This window comes from Felis catus, chromosome F1 (genome assembly GCF_018350175.1).
Source record: "Felis catus isolate Fca126 chromosome F1, F.catus_Fca126_mat1.0, whole genome shotgun sequence".
In the NCBI taxonomy this organism is placed as follows: Eukaryota; Metazoa; Chordata; class Mammalia; order Carnivora; family Felidae; genus Felis; species Felis catus.
Window position 1 is genome coordinate 5,896,119 of NC_058384.1, and position 22,751 is coordinate 5,918,869.

A 22,751-nucleotide genomic window follows, 5' to 3' on the forward strand; every position below is an offset into this window, starting at 1 on the left:
GGTGAGGAAAGGAACCAAGAACAGGTGACAATATAATATCCCAGACTATGGAGTCCAACAGAACTCTTTTGGGTCTTGTTCTGTCCTATACTGGCTGCAGGATCGATGTCTCTGAATTTCTGCCTCCTTTTCTCTAAAAATGGGGATACAATAACCATGTAATAGGATGGCTGGAAAGATTCAGGAATTACCTAGAGGTAATGTCGAGGAAGGTCCTGCAGTGTCTGACTCAGGGTTATAGTAGGTGGCCAAGAAATGGTATTTCATTCCCCGGCCTTCGTTTCCCATGAGTTTTCCTCATACCATTTTATGACATTATTCAGAAAATATGCAGGCACTAGACCCCATATGTGGATCGACATCTTTCCTATTTCTGAGTCTAGAAATGAGAGAAAGTTATTACTTTCTTAATTTACACTGTAACATTCTATAAACATTATTTCCTACTTTGGTAGCTTTCTGTGATCAACTCACCCACGAGACAGAGGGAATTAACTCCATTTTCTCTAAAATTACACACAGAGGGTATGTTTTCCAGGAATATCGCCTTGTAACTTTTGTGATTTACATCAGCAGCACATTTAGGGGTCCTTTCCAGTGACAAAGTGAGAAAGAGAGAAGTGGCCAAAGTCTATCACACCAGCCTGAATACACCCCAGTAGTTCCAAACTGCCTGCCGGTCCCGACTTGTAAAACAGTAAAGCAAGGGGCTCAGTCACCAGCCTCTATTGAGCTCCCAGCTTCTGTCCATGGAACCTCCTGACAACCACCCTCTTCCTCTTCAGTTTTTTTAAGAGCTGATTGTGCAGTTTGCAAACTACCTTGATGGTTTGCTTCTACTTCTTCCTTTTCTTGGGAGCCATTTCTTCTTTACCTCTTAGAAAAACCAGTAGAGTGTTTTGTACACAGGGAGCTCAATAAATACCATCGTCTGGCTGAATAATGTCTTCTGTCTGCCTTTCTGACATATTTCTGTTTACAAGCTCCAGAGGAGTCAGAAAAAAAACTAAAGGAAAGGACATTCAAAACAGGTAGTACTTGTTAGCCAACTCTGATGAATGTTGGGGGTGGAAGGGCTCACAAAAGCCAGAAAGGTGGATGCCAGTGGCTTCATAACCATAGTGAAGAATTTCCAAGATGAAACCATCCAGGTTCTTCCTTCCCCTCGGTCGCTGGGGTGGGACCCGGTACTATCGCATACCCTCCTAGTTATTTTACCTTATGGCCTTCCCATACTGGTTGCCAACTAGTTTAGAAAACATTTCTCTTCAGTGCAGTGAGTCAATGCTCTGTGGAGGTAACCCAAGTGGCCCATTAGAGGCAACAGGAGTAGCCAGAGGACATAGCTTGAGCGTAGCACCATAATTCACAACCTACCTTTTTCAGCCCTCATTCTCAGTGAATAGCACCATCGTCCATCTATTTGGTCAAGCCAGGAATCCAGGAATGACTCCTGGCACATCCCTCTCCCTCAAACCCTCCCCATAGTCGGTCTAGCATCAATCACAACAGTCTCCAATTGGACTTGCCCTGCAGCCATGTCCATGCCCTCCAATCTCCCCTCTTCATTGCAGCAGAGTAGCCTCTCAACATGCCACCTGTTTGCATCACATCTCTTCTTAGAATTGTTCAATGACTTCCATTTACTTTTAGGATAAAGACAGAACTTCACTTAGCCCTGGACGGTCTGATCTCTGCCTACCTCTCCTATCTTACCATCCACACAGTGCCTGGTATGTAGGATACCCTTAATATTTGTTGAGTAATAAATATGCCACATCTAGCTGTTGATTAAGTGAACAAATTAATGAATGAATAAATAAGTGAATAGCTACCTTTCTCTTAGGACCTGGAAAAATAATCTCTCTATCCACCAGTGGAATCTTCAAGGGGTGACAACAGACATGAAGCTCTAAGTAGGTTAGGTTTTACCACTGTCCAGTCTTCTCAATTTGCTACACTAATTTCACACCTCACTCTTGGTTTCCTTTTCACAACCCATCCTGGCAATGATTCTGTCACCTCATGCACTTATCTTGACACACAATCTCATTTCTCAGGACTTAATAACTGAGCTATCTTCTGAATACAATTTCACTTTCTATTATGGCCCCTATGCCCTCCGATGTTGCCTGTTCCTCAGGCTCTCCTTGTCTTCTTCTCACATGAGTGGCTGCCATCTAGTCTGCCCTTGAACTACACCCACAAACGGGCAAGATCATGAGGTTTTTTTGGATGTCAGGGTCATGAACCCTAGAGACACAAGTTCAGTATCTCTTGGAAAGATCCCAGACTTACTAGCTCTCTGGATAATTTATTGTGCTGCTTCTGGGCCACTGCGCCTACCCACATATCGGCCAAGAGTCCTCTGCTGGTTCTCTGCTTTCAGCTGTGTCTGTAGACCTGGATGCTAACTTTTTCTATACCAGTGTCTAATTAGACAGTCTAAAGAAATAGCCATCTGTCTGATACAGTATTTCCTGAGCCATCAAATTGTTGAACAAAGTTTCATGGATAACTTGCCCAAATTTTAGCATAGGCCAGAATTTTAATAGAACAAGTAGACAATAAGACTCATTCTTCAGACTATATGTTCATTGCCAGGAAATACATGATCAATTTATACTTCAAAACTCCAGTTATCACTCACACAGAAGAATATCTTATGAAGATATTAGCATAGAGTCTGGAACAGTATAGGTGCTCAGTAAATATTTTTTGAGTGAAGAAATGATTCAAATGCACTCTTCCCCACCAAAAACCACCCTCTCCAAAAGTTGTATTACTAGATTGCCTTTTGAAATTAGAGCTGGCAATTGTACAGACAGACATCCTCACAAGCATGCCATTTTCTGAATTTGGAAGTTCGGAGCCAAGCACCAACCAACTGAATCCTTACTGACTACTGGGTTGGGCTCAGTGCCTGGGCTCCTGAGATGAAATATTAATCAGACGTTTGATTAAGTTTTGAAATGATCTCTTTTTGTATATATACACTATTTGGGTACAAATAAAATCCAATGGCTTGCACATTTTATTCTGAATGTCCTGCTGCTCAAACATTGGAATAGCCTTGGTTGAAGTAAAATTAATGTTTCTTTCATATTGGGAAAGACAAACGATGACATGTGAAGACTGAATAATAACAAAGTAGCACAGCATGCTGGCCCCTTCGCCTAAATCTAACCCTTGATGGAGACACCACAGAAGTGATCAAGAGGCTGAAGCTGTAGGACTCCAGAGCTAAGCTCAACAACTAACATGGGAGCAGTGTGGTCTAGAGTCGGAAAGGGCCTAAACCACTGGATTCCTTCCTTCCTACAGTTCTCTTTCCCTCTTTTGCATTTACCCGTGGAAATCACTTTGTGCAGCAACATTAGCTCAGCACCTTGGGAAAGTGGAGCTGGAAAGGCCACATGAAGCCAACATCAGTGCCCATAGAATAAGAAACATGGCAGAGGGGCAGGCAGGAGCCTGAGCATCTTCTCTGTGGCACCCACCTGCAAACACCTCTCCTGGGACAGAAGTACTGGGGGGTTTCTTGGGGGACAGATGATGTCTACAGAAGGGAACAAAGGGAGTTATTGAGCAAGTCAGCAATACAAGGGTCTGTATACCTTGAGGAGCAGCCCTACCATCCAAACCTACATTAACCTGGAAAGCACAAGCAAGATTTTCTCCCCTCGTCTAGGCAAACATCAGTCGTCAATGCAGCTGAGAGTCCCAATGGAAGAAAAGATGAACTCATAGAGAAAATAACAAACAACTGTTCCAGAGGGAGCAAAATTAATAGGAAAGAAAGAACAATAATTTTACACAGGCATAATTAGTAGCCCCCAACATAAAGGAGCATCAACAAGTAACTATGAAGGTAAAGCTATTAGAAATACTATATACAGAAACATATAGTTTTCCAAGTAAAGGATTCCATGGGTACATTAAATGTCAGAATGGATATGGCTGAAGAAAGACTTGATGATCTGGAAGATCAGGTTGAGGAACTCCCAGAGAAAGCACCAGGAAAGGAAATAATGAGAGCAAAGAGGCATAGAAAGCAGAATTAAAACCATCACTCTCTGCATAGTAAGGTCTCTAAGGGGCAAAAATAAATAAATAAAGAGAAAAATATTTAATGAAATACTTTCCCAGAATTAGAGAAAAAATGTTTACATTGCAAGGTCTTATCCAGTGCTAAATAAGATCAAAGACAGTGGGGAAAGCCACAATTATGTTGTTTTTTTTTATCATAGTGACATTTAGGAACGTCAAAGCTAAGTGAACATTCTAAAAGGTTACAGAGGGAAAGAGAAGATGGCCTTCAGAGGAACAGGAACCACACTGGAATCAGGATTCTTGATAGTAGTAAAGAAATATCTGCCAAATGTTGAAGATAAGGAACTTTGAACCTAAATATTTCCATTCAGTCAATCATATTTAAATGTGAGGACAAAATGAGGATATTATGAAGCATCCTGAGCCTAACAAAAATTTGTGCCATAGATTTATGCCTCTTTGCAGGACTTCTTGTGGTATACACTTTAAGATATTAGGAAATAAAAAGAAATAAAGTACTGATATATGATATACCATGGATGAACCTTGAAAACATTATACTAGCTGAAAGAAGCTAGTCCAAAAGGCCACATATTATCTGATTTTATTTACATGAAATGTTCAGAATAGGAAATCCGGGGACAGAAAGTAGATCACTAGGGGCTAAGTGGGGAAGGTGAGAAGTGGCTGCTAATGGGTACAAGGTTTCTTTCTGGGGGCGATGAAAACATTCTGGAGTTAGTAGTGATGGGTGCATGAATTTGCGACTATACTAAAAACACACCAAATTGTACTCTTTTAAAAATAAATTTTAAATAAATTCAAAAAAAGGTACTGGGAAAGTCAGTTAAAGGAAAAAAAAAAAAAGCAATGGTCTATCCCTGTCCCCTGCCAAAAACTATCTATAGCGTTTCAGACTTAAAACTCCAGACAATAGCAATGTGCCAGGAAGAGAGGGTTGAGGAAGAAGAAACCAGAAAGCATGCTAAGAATTTCTTTCATTCAATGGGAAGACATAAATATGCACACACTTTAAACATTAACAGTGAAAAATAAACATAAATAAAAATCTAAATAAAGTTGGAAGTAACCACCAGAGAAAGAACAATATGGAGTATCGTTGAGTTCAATTGTTTATATATATATATATATATATATATATATATATATATAGCAATACATACTATTTTTTGACAATTGCTTCCCTCTTACTTCTTCTTTGTATTTAGTAAATATAGTATATTTTATATATAAATAAAAATCTATTTCATATTTACCATAAACTAAAATATTTTCTAGGTATATATTTACATAAAATGCATTTATAAATGCACTATATTTCTATTAAAGTGCATTATAGGGGCCCCTGGGTGGCTCAGTCAGTTAAGCCACCAACTCTTGATTTTGGTTCAGGTCATGATTTCACAGTGGTGAAATTGAGCCCTGCGTCAGGCTCCGCGCTGAGCATGGAGCCTGCTTGGGATTCTCTCTTTCCCTAGCTCTCTGCCTCTCCCTCCCCACCCTCTCTCTCAAAATAAACATTAAAAAAAAATAAAATGAAAATAATAAAGTGTATTATATTGTGTTCTTTTACTTAAAATTTTTTTTAATGTTTATTTATTTTTGAGAGAGAAAGTGTGAGTGGGGGAGGGGCAGAGAGAGAGGGAGACACAGAATCAGAAGCAGGCTCCAGGCTCTGCTCTGTCAGCACAGAGCCCGACGTGGGGTTTGAACCTACAAACCATGAGATCATGACCTGAGCTGAAGTCAGATGCTTAACTGACTGAGCCACGCAGGCATCCCATATTGTGCTCTTTTAAAATTACATTTGCTGATATATTAACCACGACTTTCATGTCAAGGTAGTAAATGGAGTGTTATAAGCTTTTTTGAAGAGCTTTGTGTTTGATAGGGCTGAGGATCATCTGCTCAAAATCATCTTGGCGTTTCACCTCACTAACAGTTATTTTTCTCATTTACTTCTTTGTTTATTGTTTATTTGTTTGTTTCCCACTGAAGTGCAGGCTCTTCAGGCCATTCCAGCATGCGGGACACTCATGAATCACATCTGTCCATCCACACTGCTGGCCCATGCAGAGCCAGGCTGAGTGGCTTCTCCCACAGAGCCAGACCAGTTCAGCTCTGAGCCTCCACAAAATAAGGATGAGGGGAATTCAAAGAGCCCTGGAACAGTGGCAAGAGCCCTTCCACCAAGTACATCAAGGAAGGGACAGCCCACCTCTGAACATTTACCAATGTGGAGGAAACGGCTTTGGAACCAGGGGTGCCACAGCAGCCTTGGTGTCACCAGCTTTGCGCTCTGGACGTGATTACCATGTAGCTTCTTCCCAGCAAGCATTGTCCCTCTGCAGAGAAGGCACATGGACATTCCCCAACTCTCACGTCATCCTAACCACAAAAATGCCATCAAAACCCTGCCGAGAACAGTAGGGCCTTGGAGACAAATAGATTAGCAGAAGAAAGAAGGGGAATCTGAGGTCTGCCTACCATACTTTCTCAGCAACCCAAGCCATAAAGAGGACCACCCTGGTTGCACAGGATAATAACTCTTCCTTAGGGCTTGCTCTAGGGATGAATGAAAAAACATACTTCAAGTGCCTAAGGGTATCTGTTGCACTTTCAGCATCAATAAACCAATACATGGTTGAAGAGTCAAAGTACCTAGCCCAGTGGCTGACTCATGGCTGTCATTCAATTAAAGGCAGCTCTTAGGGAGAGAAACAAAGATCCAGATCTGAAGGATGATGGTCAAGAACAGCAAGCAACTTCTGAGGGTTCTGTATAGTATCTATGAAAATAAATTTGTATAAGGGGCGCTTGGATGGCTCAGTCGGTTAAGCGTCCGACTTCAGCTCCGGTCATGATCTCACGATTCGTGAATTCCAGCCCCGTGTCAGGCTCTGGGCTGACAGTTCGGAGCCTGGAGCCTGCTTCAGATTCTGTGTCTCCCTCTCTCTATGCCCCTCCCCTGCTCACGCTCTATTCCTTTGTTTCTCTCTCAAAAATAAACATTGAAAAAATAAAAATATAGAAATGCAAACTGGTGCAGCCACTCTGGAAAACAGTATGGATGTTCCTCAAAAAACTAAAAATAGAACTACCCTATGACCCAGCAATTGCACTACTAGGCATTTATCCAAGGGATACAGGTGTGCTGTTTCGAAGGGACACATGCACCCCCATGTTTATAGCAGCACTATCAACAATAGCCAAAGTATGGAAAGAGCCCAAATGTCCATCGATGGATGAATGGATAAAGAAGATGTGGTATATATACACAATGAAGTATTACTCGGCAATCAAAATGAATGAAATCTTGCCATTTGCAACTACATGGATGGAACTGGAGGGTATTATGCTAAGTGAAATTAGTCAGTCAGAGAAAGACAAAAATCATATGACTTTACTCATATGAGGACTTTAAGAGACAAAACAGATGAATATACGGGAAGGGAAACAAAATAATATAAAAACAGGGAGCGGGACAAAACAGAAGAGACTCGTAAATATGGAGAACAAACTGAGGGTTACAGGAGGGGTTGTGGGAGGGGGGATGGGCTAAATGGGTAAGGGGCACTAAAGAATCTACGCCTGAAATCACTGTTGCATTATATGCTAACTAATTTGGATGTAAATTAAAAAATAAAATAAAATAAGTTAATAAAAAATAAATAAAAATAAATAAGTAAATAAATTTGTATAAAATAAATTCATTTGGGGAAATGTCTTCATTTGATAAAGTGGTTCGTTGCTTGATAAAACATTCACCATCCATTTGTTTTAAAAACTAAACTGTTTTTGGGGTGTCTGGGTGACTCAGTTGGTTGAGCATCTGACTCTTAGTATCAGCTCAGGTCATGATCTCACAGTTAATGGGACTGAGCCCCACATCGGGCTCTGCACTAACAGCATAGAGGCTGCTTGGGATTCTCTCTCCCTCTATCTTTGCCCCTCCCCAACCTGCACATACCCCCCTTCCCTGTCTCTCTCTTAAAAATAAAAGTAAAAAAATAAATAGTAAATCTTTTTCAAAATAGCATTTCGCATATCAAAAATTTATTTACACACCACTTTCCTGAGCAATTTTTTTGTTTTGATCAAGTCACATCTGTATTAATATTTTAATAATATAAAAAATTGTTAGTGAATGCTTTCTACTTCACTGGGGAGGATAAAAATAAATTAGCTTAATTATAGTAGGAATGGCTTAGGGTAGGCATGAGGAAAAACATTGATATTAAGGGCAACCGTGAAAACAAAGAAATTCCCTATTAAATTTGTTATGTGAATACCTTCACATAAATTATTAAGGACACCACATAACCCTCTGACTTTAGTGGGCTACTTTGGAATCAAGAGAGCCATTTAGAGGAGATCCCTTGATAGTCACAATTTCTGTATTTTACAAATGCACTTCCAATCTTATTATTGCAAACTTTTAGGTAAGAAAGGAATCTGAATGGTCATTTAACTGAACCTTAACATATCACAAGTGGAATCTGAGACCCCAAGAGGTTGAACTGATTTACCAAAGGTCGTGTAGCCAGTGCACTCAGGACTGGAACACCATTCTCTCAAATACCATTTCAGCACTGTTTCTGCCACATGATATTATTACCAAGCTTTTATTCTCTTTCATTGCTGTTCTCTAAAGTCTTGATTCATTCAGCTACATTCTCTATATTAAGTCCAAATTGAACCCCAAACCTCTTCTTTTTGCAAGCTTTCTTGCCCCATGTTTACAGCCCACAATTGCTCAGTACCCTTTTCATTTTACTTTGTTGAAAATATAATCTTGGTAAAAGCTGTGTCTCCTCCAATATTATATCCAGCAGAAAATATATTCAACATGTTTAATAACAATACTCATAATATTTGATTATAGCAATGAGGTGTTATAGGTATAAATTATGACTTTTACCAGTGAAACCATAATTTTTAGAAATGGGAAGTGTAGTGTGGGAAAATATTCTCACCACTGGTGAAAAATCACGTTTTCACAGGGTTTGCAAACAGGGAAATATTTGTGGTTTTGTCTCATATGTTTTGCTTTTTTTTGGCAAAAGCAAAAGGCAGTTTTCTTTGCAATAAAAACGGCCTTTCGTTTTCGCCAATGCTTCACATCCATTTTTGCCAAGCAAAAAGCTGTTTTCCCAGGAGAAAACAGCTCAAGCTGAAATAAAAGTGAAGCACAATTTGTAAAATTTCCCTCTTTGAAAACAAAAATCACACCCTCAATGCAAATGCCACCTAAGGGGCCTTGCACAGAGAAAGATAATGGGGAAAACATACATATAAACAAGCTTTCTAGTAGACACAAAAATAAGTCCAAAGTCATACAAATGGAAGTTTTTAAATAATGCTCAGAATTAATACTAAGAGTCCAGTCCTCACCTCTGTGATCCAAATGTTCTTCAAGAATAACTCTTAAAAGAGAACTTGTTGGATCCCTGTACCACTTACTCTGTTGGCTTCTTATTGATAACAACATCTTCCATCTTTTTAGTACATCTTGATCCATTTTGACACTTAACAAAACCAAGAAAATTGGGAAGAACAGGCATTATCTCCATCTTAGACAACTCATCAGACATTTAATGGAGAGGAAGGTGCTGTTGCTCTAATGGCTAGCTTAGAGAAGGACACTGAAGCTTACCAGTTAGTGTTTCTTTGCCAAAGTGATCAAGGTGCCAGAAGCTGGGCACGGACCCAGGTGTTAGGACTCCTTCTTTGTGCCATACCCTAGGATTCTTTATAATAAATTCCAATCAGAAGTTCCTTATATGTCATGGAATTTGTTTATTTCTGTTCTATTTTGTTTGGCTTTGCATTTTCCTATGCATGATATCTGTGTATCCTTTGAAGTGTCATAGCATCTTAAGCCAGTCATTTTTGCTGTTAGAAAGACAATCCCTATAGAAAATTTTAGCTTTGAAAAAAATTGGAAGTTTCCAATAGCCATGCCAATAGCAAACAGATGAGATAGCAACTGTCACCTCTACAGAAGTAGGCCATTTATTACCTAGAAAAATAGAAAGATTGAAGCAATTTTTGATTAATACCAATGTTTAATGAGCTATTCTTTGACACTTAGTCTCTGGGGAAATTTTTTTATTGAATGTATTCAAACAAAAGCTGTAACAAGATTGCAAGATGACCCTCAAGTTTTTAATTTGTTTAAAATAAGATTTTTTATTCTAGAACTCTACATTTATCAGAACTATTATTTTATAGCTTATTATTTCACATTTAAGCTGCCACACAAAAAATGAGTAAATACTTTGCATAAATTCCAACCTAGATGTGGACATTCAGGCAAATCTCATTGGTGTGCCACAGACACTGCTAACAGTCCCAGTCCTAGATGTCTTCTTTGAACAAGAGCTGAAGTCATACCTCCTTTGAGAGCATCAGACTTCTCTATTCTTCCCCCTTTCTGAGTTTCTCCATCCAGATGAGTATATACTACAAAATTTACCACTATGTCACGTAACTGTTGTCTTAAAAATGGTAAATTTTATGGTAAATATCATATGTACATGTACTGCATCAAAAAATTAGGAAAAAATGAGTTTATGCTAACCAAGTCCATGCATAAGTCTAAGAGCTTAAAATAAAGCATTTAGGTAATTGTTCCCTTAAAAATTTTTACTGCTTGATTGCATATTGCTTGGGTTGTTCAGATATGTACATTATTTATTATATCTTCCTAACTAGATTGACTGTAAGCTTCCTGAAAGCTTGAACCATGTCTAAGCCTTTCTAAGTCCTTCTCGAGACCTATAACAGTGCAGTGACACAGCAGAGGATAAATCAATAATTATTGATCAATAAAGAAGGGTTTTTAGTTGGATACACCTCAGTCTGATGCTTCCCTTAAAATTTTAAGTAAATGTTGGAAAGACAGCCACTTGGAAAGTTACAACATCTCATCACTTTTTATCTCAAAACTCTCAATTAATATTATTTAATCACCTTATTCTTCATCCATAATTACCCTTTACATTCATAAGGAGGAGATTTCACAGAGGCAGAAATGGAGCATACCCTCTGGTAGTAAACAGCAATCTGCGGTAACTAACTATAGCGTTGGTACCATGGACAGCGCCGCGGCGTCGCTAGACTGAGTGGGATATTTGATTAAGTCAGCCTTCAGAAAGCAAACAACTAAGAAAAGAGGAAAGGGCAGGGACAGAAGCAGCAGGACAGACAGCAGAACAGTGATATTCAATTAGTGCATTAGTGCACTTCAGAAACCCCTAGGGCACCACTTGGAAGCCTTGGGCTTCCTGTCTCCTTGTATATCATGGGAGGCTAGGGGCTCCCTAGAGTCTACATCAGTCAGATGATGGCAGGACATCTGGAGCATGTCTGCGGATGCTGAGTCGCCCTACATTGACAAGGGGAAGGGAGGCAGGGCCAGCGCCAGCCATGTGGCTCTAACATGTATATGCTTCTGCCCTCCAGCACACACTGTGGAAGGGCCATCAGTTCAGCAAGGGCAGGATGGTGTCTGTCACCCTTCCCTCTCCAAAGTGAATGTTAAGAAGCTGACATTTATCAAATTGAGCAAACACCTGCTGCCAGTGAAGCGTGCCCTGAATAAGGACACATAGAAGAACATCTAGAGAGTTTGTGATGAGAACCAGAGGCTCTTGAGACAGAGTGCCTCCAAACGCAGGCTTTCACTCACACTGTGTGTGACATTTTATTACAACCAGCTTTGGCCCTGCAAGAAGGAAGTCCTGTGTCCATGATCGTACTTTGAGAAGACAGAGGAAATAATATGCAGGTTTCTTCTGGAGATATATCCCAGAGTCTCAGCCTTTTGTTCCTTATTTCTCATATACAGCGATTCATTTATATTCCACTGGGCTTCTGCACATAAAATTCATCTCTGTGTGGGTGGAAGTAGCCCCAACTTACTTCCGTGCTGTTCACAGAGCTATTTTCATTATTGGTACATGATGTGCTATCTCTGTAACTCACTGTACTTGGAGAAACTGTGTTGGACTGTGGAGGGTAAAATCTAGTTTAATTGCCTTAACTCTCCTGTTGCCATCTGGGTAAACATTGCTCTCCATCACCCTTCATCACATGCCTATATCACCAAACCTGGGTCTACACCTTCAATAATAAAACCAGTGTGGATTTCAGTGGCTTGGAATTCAAATGGTGCTAGGTGGTCTTACATTTCTATCACACAAATGCAAACTGGTAACCCAGTTTTGTGTGTTCCATGTCCCCTGCTGAGAAACTTACTTGGAAACCATACAAGACCTTAACCATAATTTCAACCATCTCCAGGTAAGGATTTGGTCTGGCTTGGGGAGACTGAGCAAGCATTTATGGAGTGCCTTCCATGCGCTAGACATTTTCACAGGTCTTATTTCATTGATCATTCCTACAATAGCTCTGGAAAGGGAGTATGACCAAGCTCATTTTGTGGATGAAAAACCTGGGGCATAAAGGGGTTTAAATAACTTGCCAACAGTCATGCTGCTAATTAAGTAGCAGAGCCAGGATTTAAATCCAGGGCTGCCTCTTTCCCGGGGTCCCCATCCACCCCTTCCTCTCTGCCGGGCTGCTTCTGTACGTGCGGGGCCTATGGGATAAGTGTTACCAACAAGCATCATTTGGAATGCAGCAGAGAGCCAGGTGGACCCCGTTCAGGAAGTCATAAACGCTTTCCTTTCTGCCCCCTGCACAATGCTATGGTGCTCACAGAAAGAAGCAGGCCTCTCTCCATCCATCTCTCTGGAGGCAGCTGACTACAGCTGGGTCACTAAGCACTCTCTCTACTGTGTTGCTCAGGCATGGTGAGGCACTGTTCGCCTTATCCCTCCCTAATATCTGACCCTGGTTTTCCTGTCCTCAGTGATAGGAGACTATACAAGGGATATCCTCAGAACCCAGATCTCCCAGGAAAAAGGGGTGCTCTCAGTCTCCGCAGGCTCTGGAGCCAGCCTGTCCAGGTCCACTTGCTGGCAGACTGACCTTGGGCAAATTGCTTCCCTTTTCTGTGTCTTGGTCCCTTCACCCATAAAAAGGTTAAGGATAACAGGATGTATTTCCCAGGGTTGTGATGGAGCTTTGATGAGTATGCATAGCACTTACACGACACCTACCCCTTAGAAGACCCTTTCCGCTATTTCTGCTGTGGGGGCAGGCTTTCCCTTTGCATTTGTAGCAGTGACCATAGCAGAGACTTCCTTGCTCCCCCTAGGACCATGGCAGGAGTCTTTACAAGTACTTAGATGCATAAGGGCTTGGGGAAATGCACTTTTTGTTGTTGTTGTTGTTGTTTTCTGTGTGATTTGCCCTTGACACGGGCCTGGGTGCTTCCTTCGTATCCGTGGATTTACTCCTCATTTAAGCCTCTGTCATTTGGGAAAGGCAAGGGGGCTGCGCTAGGTGTCTTGTCCTGGTAATGCCCTTCGACTGAGAATAGAACCGACTTCACATCCTCCCCACTGACATGTCCGTGCCTGGCACCTATCATGACAACAGTCCATTCTCTTCAGCCTCTTCTGTGGGCTGTGGATGAGTTCTGTGTCCTACCATTGTTTTAGAGGCTCCAAAAGAGTTATTGAAAAGAAGGGTCTTCACCTCAAGGACCTTCCAGCCTGTAACCTTTCATCAGTTCTCCAATTTCCTTTGCTTTCACAAGAATCCAACTTCTTGATTTGTTGTTTTTCTGATGGTGGTACCCTGGCATCCGTGCATATATTCAGATGAGTCTGCTGAAGTTGGCAACGTTTATTATATCCTGATATAATATCCTGATATAGCTGTACTTACAAAAAGTGCTTCAGTGTATTCTAAGACAATTACGTTCAATACTTCTTTCCTCCTCCATTATTTTAAGCAAAAAATGTTTGGAAAATGTGTAATGAGACATTTCTATAAAATCTCGTCCAACATTTAACAAATATTGGCTCACCTTTATGGGTCAAGTATTGTTCTCAAATGCAAAGAACAAAGCAGGCAAGTACTCTCTCTTGTGGAACACACATTTGAGGGGAGGAGACAATTGATAAACAGGCAAACAAGCAGGACAATTTGTGTTAAGTGCCAGGGAGGAAAAGGAGGAAGAGGCAGAAGAGGAGGAAGGCGGTGGGCAGAGACAACCAGGTGATGTGATAGAGAGTAAGTTACGGAAAAGGTGGCAGCACTGAGAATGCAGGGAAGTCTTTTCTGACCCAGTGACATTTAGGTTGAGACCCGAAAGAGGAGACAGACAGCCACTCAGAGTTAGGGGAAGAGACTTCCGCCAAAAGGGACAGCAAGTGCAAAGGCCCAGAGGCAGAAGAGACAGGCTACTCAAACCACAGGAAGCATGCCAGCACGGCCAAAGCTGGGACAGTGTCACAGCACAAAACTGGAGACGCAGACAGCAGCCAGATCAGGCAGGGCCTTGTGACCACTGTGAGGAGTTCGCAGGTGCTGGAGAAAACATGTCTAGCATGTTAGCAACTTGCATCTAAGCCGCCAGGCTCCACACAGGGGTCTTCCTTTGATCTGGCATACTCTTCTTCTGACTTTAATAACCATTTGTTACACCAAAATTTTCAACAGTGCTACAGTAAAGAAGAAAATGCATAGGGAGGAGTACATTTTTGAGAAACTTTGGCCAAACCTAGATGGAAACGGAAAACAAAGAAATCTTTAGTCTGAGTGCTCAGATTTTTTAAAGCTGAGGTCGCTGTCATGTGGCCTGTTATGAAGACATGGATGGGTCAGTGAAAAGAAGTTGAAATTCCTTGGAGGAACAGTTCTTTAAAGTGCTTTTAAAGTGAATTGCTTTAAAGTGAATTACAGGTGCCATAAAGGGCCACGTTTCTCTGTTATAGATGCATACAAAATCCCAGACATAACTCATCAATTCATTCATCTAAACAACATAACTTTTGCTGGTTCCTAGATATGAACTTAGAATGACATAAAGCTGGGGAAGCTCACTCCCCTGTTACATGGGGGAAAAAAAATCAGAGTCCAGTGTTCAGAAGCAAAATCTAGAGCAAAAGGGTAGAATAAATCCCTTAGATAAACTAGATATTAAAATTTTAGATATTTGTCCTGTATAATTTGTTAGTTTATGCATTAAATGCTACTGCCCCATTAAGAGAGTATCTATTTCTTCTAGAATGTGGCCGGAACTATCATTTTAAATAGCTGATCAAACAGTCTTTAGAAAATTAATGCCATTTATTTTTTAAGGTCTTTCATTGTATTGTTCACTTTCATTTACCCCAAGACTCTGCTCTGTCCTTTGTATCATTCAAAATGTAAAGAATAAGACAAACTTCTATAGCAAGACCTCCTGAGAATTGCTTTCCCCACCAGAGTGAACAGAAGCAGAGAAATCCCTTGATTTAGGAATAAGAACTTTCTCTCTGGCAGATTTAATTAAATACCTAAATGTTAATAAAGCATTTGTCAGTGAACTACTTAATTACTCTGAAAGCAATACACTCCCCCATGTTCATTTTCCAGATGAGGAAGTCGAGAATCACATCGATTTAGGAAATCATCTCTAGGACAATGCATTTTACAATCTCTAGCTGGGAAGACATCATCCCACCTTCTTCTCTTTCTTGTAAAAGTCATGCTAATATTGTCTCTCCCTGTATTTGAAGCCAGGAAGTAAAGGTCTCCCCGAACTTAGAGAATAAAATCACTTTTCTAACAGTTCCTTTTAGAATGAGTTCCAAATTGCAAAATAAAAAATACAGCACACATCTCTTCTCTGTATTTATATCTTCTGTATTTACATCAGAAGGGAATTTTAATTTAGGAAACACAGCAACTTGTATTTTAAGAACAAATTAGCCTCATTAGCTAGTACAAAATGCTGCTATCATTTTGAGATTTTTCTTAAAATTAGATTCATCTTTCCTTTGCCATCAGAAGCCAACCCTTAGATTAAATGACTGCCTCCAGCCACACAGAGAGATAATATGGCAGACCAGTTGTTGCTTTGGGTCACTGCCTTTGCAGATATCAGGAGCACCCAAAAAGGATGGGGAGGGTAAGCCATCTGCTACAAACATTTACATGGGGAAAATTTTAAATGTGCACCTCTGGGTGGAACTTTGCAGAGGAATGGGCATCCGGGGAGTTTTCTCAGGTTCCACTGAAATCTTCAGTGTTGAAGTGTCACAGCCAGGGTAAATCCAATGGCTTTGGAATGAAAAGTATGATAACAATGCAAACTCCTATTTTTCCTGCCTAGACCTCCTTTTCCTCCCCTCGCAATATGATCTTATCATTTTTATTCACAAGAAGTTTTCCTTGTTGTCAATTTCAGTGCTGTTAAACTAGGTTATATACTTTTACACTAATTATGCTTTAATAATTCCTGACTCTTAGGTGAAAAATCAGGAAGATATCTTTACACTTAAATGTTCCATTCTTGTGTCTCTTTTAAGTCACACCGCACAGTCCAGGATTCAAAACATCAGCCTGTCACCTGTTAATCACTTTTGTTGCTTTATGCTGATTTCCCTCTAGCTCTTCTTTATATCTGTGTGCTCCCCAGATACACAGACCTGAACACAATATTCCAGGTGTGTTTCTGCCAAATGCACTAAATTACTCCACCTCTCCCTCATGATGTGATGTCTCTGCACATACAGCCCCAAATCACATTAGCTTCAACGGCATATTGCAAACATGTCTAATTTGTTGTCCACTCTCCCCTGGTCTCTCTGGCATTACTGTTTTCTGGATTTTTCCCTGTTGCCACTTCCTTCTATAGCCTGTCTCTTTCCCCTCCAAAGCACAGGGGTTACACCTGTCTACCTTAATTCTCATTTTGTTTGATCCTTTCCATATTTTTAGGCTCAGAAACCCTGTGTAGCATTTTTCTTTATTCACTGGTGTGTTTCCAACTCTTCTTGATTTAATTTCGTCTGTAAATCTAATTAACATGCTGTTTACTACATTTTTTCCAGGTTACGAATGGACGTGCTCAAAAAAAAAAAAAAAAAAAAAAAAAAAAAGCACTAACAGGGACTCCCAGGGCTCTTCTCAGCACCTCTCCTACTGGGACAGCCTCAGAGAGTGCAATTAACTTTCTCCAGCTCAGGGGATGGTGGCTTCAGCCACTTGACACCATTTTGATGGACAGCTGGGTCTCTCCCCTAATCAGCCAATTTGGAGATAGAACAATTACAAAAGACAGCAATTACCCAGTGCAGTCTGTCACTGTGAAGACGGAAGTTGAGAGGAGGAAGAGGAAAGAAGAAATGGCCCAACTTTAGAGTCAGATTTTAAAAAAAGATCTCAGCCCTATGGAACAGGGGTCTCTGTAAAGCAAAGAGTATCTGAGGTTCAAGTAGGTAAAAACTCAGACTTGGTTTTCAAGTGAGCCTCCAGTTCAGCACCCAGCCTCCCAGTAGTCAAAGATTAAGGATCAATTTGTATCTGTGTCATTTTTAAACATTCTAAGAGTTTTTTAGAATCATGCTCTGATGGAGTACCTGGGTGGCTCAGCTGGCTAAGCATCCAACTCTTGGTTTCTGCTTGGGATGTGATCTCATGGTTCCTAAGTTCAAGCTCCAAGTTGGGCCCTGTACTGACACCACAGAGCCTGCTTGGGATTCTCTCTCTTCCTCTCTCTCTCTCAAAAATAAATAAATGAACATTAAAATAAAAAAAGAATCATACTCTGATATTAACACAATTACTTTTTTAATTTTTTTTAAGTTTATTCATTTTTGAGGGAGAGAGACAGAGTGTGAGCGGGGAGGGACAGAGAGAGAGCAGGGGAAGGGCAAAGAGAGGGAGAGGGAGACACAGAATCCAAAGCAGGCTCCAGGCTCTGAGCTGTCAGCACAGAACCCGACATGGGGTTCAAACCCATGAACCACGAGACCATGACCTGAGTCAAAGTCTACACCTACCGACTGAGCCACCCATGTACCCCTAACACAATTACTTTTAAGAGTATTCAGACTAATTTCATTCTGATTCTTTTTTGGTTATAATTTCAGTATATTTCTCTTTGTTTTTTTAAATGAATACCATGACAGGCAAGAACTTTTTTTTTTAACAAAGATTATAAATCATAGAGATTTGAAGAGATGCTCTATGACTGTTTCTCCTTTGGGCTCGGTAATTTCAAGGTCTTGATTTTTCCCTTAATTCACTTAAGCAATTGTCTCGAAAGCACTATATGCTTTTCTCCATATCCAATGAAAACACCGAAACATGGGGTCTTAAGCAGGGAGAAAACATTATTTCTCAATTTCACTGGCCACAGTCTTATTAGAAGGTTAGAAAAACACCCCAAGAAAAGTCATATGTATCTCTATTTACACACGTATTTAATTAAGATGATTTTCTAATTCTGTGTATTTGTTTTTTAACATGGAAACAAGAGAAGATTGGCAATTCTTCTAAAAATTTGGGTCAACATGAGAAGTCATGCTGAAGACTAGTGGAGCTTAATAAAGAAATTCTTCCCAACACAAACTGGGCATTTCCCAGGAAGGAGAGGGAAAGAAACTAAATAGATGGTTGCCAGGGAAAACTTTTTCATGTTTGAGGGAGGAGAAAAATCTTAGATCGAAAAATCAAAGCTCTTACGAATATTCTACAAAAATGCCTTATCTCTCTCCAGCTTTTTTCTGTTCTCATAAAAGAAAGTAAGGGAAAACCACATAAAAATCCAGCTTCCTAGTGAGCATTCAAAGGACGGAAAGGTTTTTAGCTGGGAGATGCCCTGAGAGACAGAGGAGAATTACGAGGCAATCAAATGTCCTCTGCCAGGTGCGCAGAGAGAAGCTTGTGTAAAGCTGTTGACGGAAGCTCCCTGAAACTTCCGGGAGCACGTTCAAACCGGAAGCTTCTTCAGCACTTCCGGACAGGCCTAGGCTTCAGAATAACTGAAGCTCTGCGGGCACTAGGAAGTTAAATACTTTCTTTCTAGAACAGAATGCAGTAAATTCAAACTGGATTTAGCAGTGATCCTGATGGAAGTCTTTGTCCTTTACTGCTTCTGTGGCCTCGCCTACCACATGTGACCTTCTGTCACAGCTCTGTCTGTTCAAATGCCCTCCCCCACAGGGTAGGAGCCACGATCAAATGAAATAATGGCAGCAAAGCCTCAGACTTCCTGCAGAAATAAGACATTTTTCATAATTAAGGCTTTGCAAAAACTTGAAATGGTTCATTGTTACCAACAGCGTTTACAGTTCCTATTAGTCAGCACTAGAAAAACACTGGATTTTATATTTATTAACACTAGACCAGTGATATCAACACTTCCTTTTTCAAGCATATAGGAAACATAAGAACTAAAGATATTAAAACATTAGAAATACGTAATTGCATATACTTCTAATTGCATTTATTCTGTGGCAACCAAACAATCAAATTTACTATGCAGTTTATCAGAAGCTTTTAATCTGAATGTTTACATTTTGGAATCATGTATCTACATATTTTTCTATATTTCCATTTATTCTATTTCTTTATCAATGATGTGCCATAAAAAACAAGTCGTACTATATTTAAATTATCAAATATTTGACAGTCACAATGATGAATTTCCAAATAATGAATAATGGAATAGAATAGTTAAATTCTTTAGCCATCAGCATTCCTGAAACTACTGGACATATCATTTGTAGACTGGTCACATGTCCATGAAGAGAAATGTGGCTGAAATTAACCAGACTACAAATACTTAATTACTATAGTTGCTAACTGATCAGGAATCTGTTCTACTATTATTCATTGGTCAACCTGCAAATGGCCTGTGCATGTAGACATACAAAGCATGTTATAATTTAGCTTTAGCCTCCGACAGTGTATATGTATTTGATGGAAAAGTTCCAGGGGTGTGTGTGTGTCTGTGGAAACTTGACGCTGCCCAGTGGCATTTCTCTAATACAATGAACACCAAGGCGCCTCAGTCAGTTAAGTGTCCGACTCTTGACTTTGGCTCAGATCGTGATCTCATAGTTCATGGGTTCGAGCCCCACATTGGGCTCTGCGCTGTTAGCACTGAACCTGCCTGGGATTCTCTGTCTCCCTTCTCTGCCCCTTCCCCACTGGCTCTCTCTCAAAAATAAATACGCATTAAAAAGAAAGTCTTCAAAAAGAATATCAAAGATTTTTTGTTAGCAATTGAAGGACTCCCTGGTGATTATACAAAGATACTGAGAAATCCGTATCAGGAAAGAAGCTTGAGATTTGATGAATATAGTCTGAAGGATCAAGAGTATATACACCTGAACTCGCCAACCAGTCTTAGCATCACGGAAAGTGGACAACCAGATACTGTATGCTCCATGATACAATAGAAAGTAATGACACAGCGCCAATGATGAAATGTTCCTGCCTAAAGCTTGACCCTGAATCTAAGTAAGCCTACAGCTGCACATACCAGTGTACAGGAAACACAGGGATAGGGGGCCAGGTTAAATATCTTTACAGGGAAGCAACTAATCAAATTCAGAGTTTAGGACATAGTAAGGACAAATAACCTGGTTTATCCAACTATCAATGGAACAAAAAGAGAGGGACTAAGATAAACTTAAGAGACATTATCAGGACCCTGTTTGGGATCTGCTTCAAACATGTTAGCCATAAAAACACATAAGGGCCTCAGAGTAGGGGACTCTAAAGATGGACCAGGAATGAGATGATATCAAGAAATATTGTTATTTTTGGCCATTGTGTTTCAAGAAGTTTCCCTGGTCTGTTAGAGATGAATAGCAAAGTATTTCAAGGTGAAGTGACATTCTGAATTTGCTTTAAAATACTCCAGGAAAGGGAAGGGGAAAGTGTGTGTGGAGACCAGGGAGAGAGATGAAGCAAAATTAACAAAATAGTAATAATTGTTAAGTCCAGGTGATGGACACCCGAGAGCTCATTATTCTAGTCTATCTACTTCTTTTGTAAGTTGTTAATTTTTTTTGTACTAAAATATTTTAAAATATGAGTAAATGTATCTACACTTCAGTGACTTGTTTATTCACAGCACACAATGATAGTTGCCAGCATAATCGTTTTGGGGAATGGATCATAGCTTAAATAAATGTTGCAAGCTCTACACTACAAATCACTAATAATCATCTCAGTTCTGACTGCAGTGAGACAATAACCCACTAATCTCTGTACAGGTCTACTCTGGTTTCCATAAGAAAAAAATAAATGACTCCACCTAATCCTTACCTGTCTGTCCTCCCCTCTTTCCCCACTTCCAACAGGCTATCAAGACTGCGTCACTTTAGTGTTGCATAGTTGAATCTCGACAACCAGCCTTCTGCAGCAGGCCCCATGCGGGAAAGCATTGCCTTCTCACAAACAAGCTTGGTGCCAGACCCAGTGGGTGGGTGGACGCTCATGACCCCAAAGAGGAGTTGGGGACCATCAGGACAATGCAGGGAAGGTGGCAGGAGACAATGTCCCTCAGTTCTTGAAATTAATATATAGATTTCCCTTGGGTTTTTGTTCGCATTTCTAAGTGGCTTTATATAAAACGGATATGCTTAATTTACTAACAGATAGATTTTTTTTTAAGTCTAAGCAAAAACCATATCCCAGGTTGCCACGTGCAGAGAAGAGAAGCTGTCCCAGTGATGGTGGAGAGACATAATGCGCAGCAACTGTTTGAAGGGCGGAATGAAGGCACATCCTGATGTCTTGGCGCTAAGAGAAGGAAAAGGATATTTACATAAGATGAGACGCCAATAAATCGGAAAGTTCAATGTGCTTAGAAATAGACAGTGGCTGGGACAATGATGAAGGAATCACATTGCTGCAGCAGACTGCATCTCTCATGTTTAATTTTCGTTTAATTCCTGAGGAAGGCAGAGGCTCAAAGGAATGACTCACCCTCACGCTCATCCTTCAGAAACACTCTTGCCGACCCCTCGGACGCCAAATCCTGGAAATGCCTTTATTTTTTACTTTCCTGAGTTGATCATCTTTCACAGGGTGTTTATTGATCAGAAGCAATGCTCATCTGGGGTTCAGCCACGAAGCAGTGTTTCAAACCAGGCAAAGAGGTACAAGGTGGACATTTCCAGCCTGTTCATCTGAACTGATTCAACTGTCGTCATCTTCGTGCCCGGAGAGAACAGTAAGCCCTCTTCCCTCCTCCTCTCTTACTTGCTCTATGTCACAGAAGTACAGTTAACAAATTAAGGTATTTCATCTGTGTTAAGCAGAAACACTTTTGTCATCTCAGTCAAGAAGTGAACTAATGTTAAGTGATGGAAAGTTCTGAATAATAAGAACAGTTTAGTTGGGTTCAACATGAGGTTATAACAAAGTTGAAGTAATGGGGAAATTGAAACTGAATATGCTTAAATGACTTTCCACAGTTGTTGGGTTTTTTGTTTGTTTTTTAATTAACTATAAGTAACAATATGCAAAGGTCATCTGGAAACAAAGACAGTATGTTTTTAATGGTCAAGAATTTGACATCCAGTTTGAAATAATTAACCCTTATGGTAGGAGTTTCCCTAAAGTCTCAAAACACACGTAAAACATTCTCACCGTGTTGCACTGATTACGACCAGAAGATGATTTATTATGCTGATTTTAGTTCAATGTGAACTGGAAAACCTAAAGAATTTCGGGTTTACTTGAGGACAGAGAGTACATAACATCCCACTAATCTTTCACAGTATGATTTTGCTTCGGGGAAGGAAGCTGGC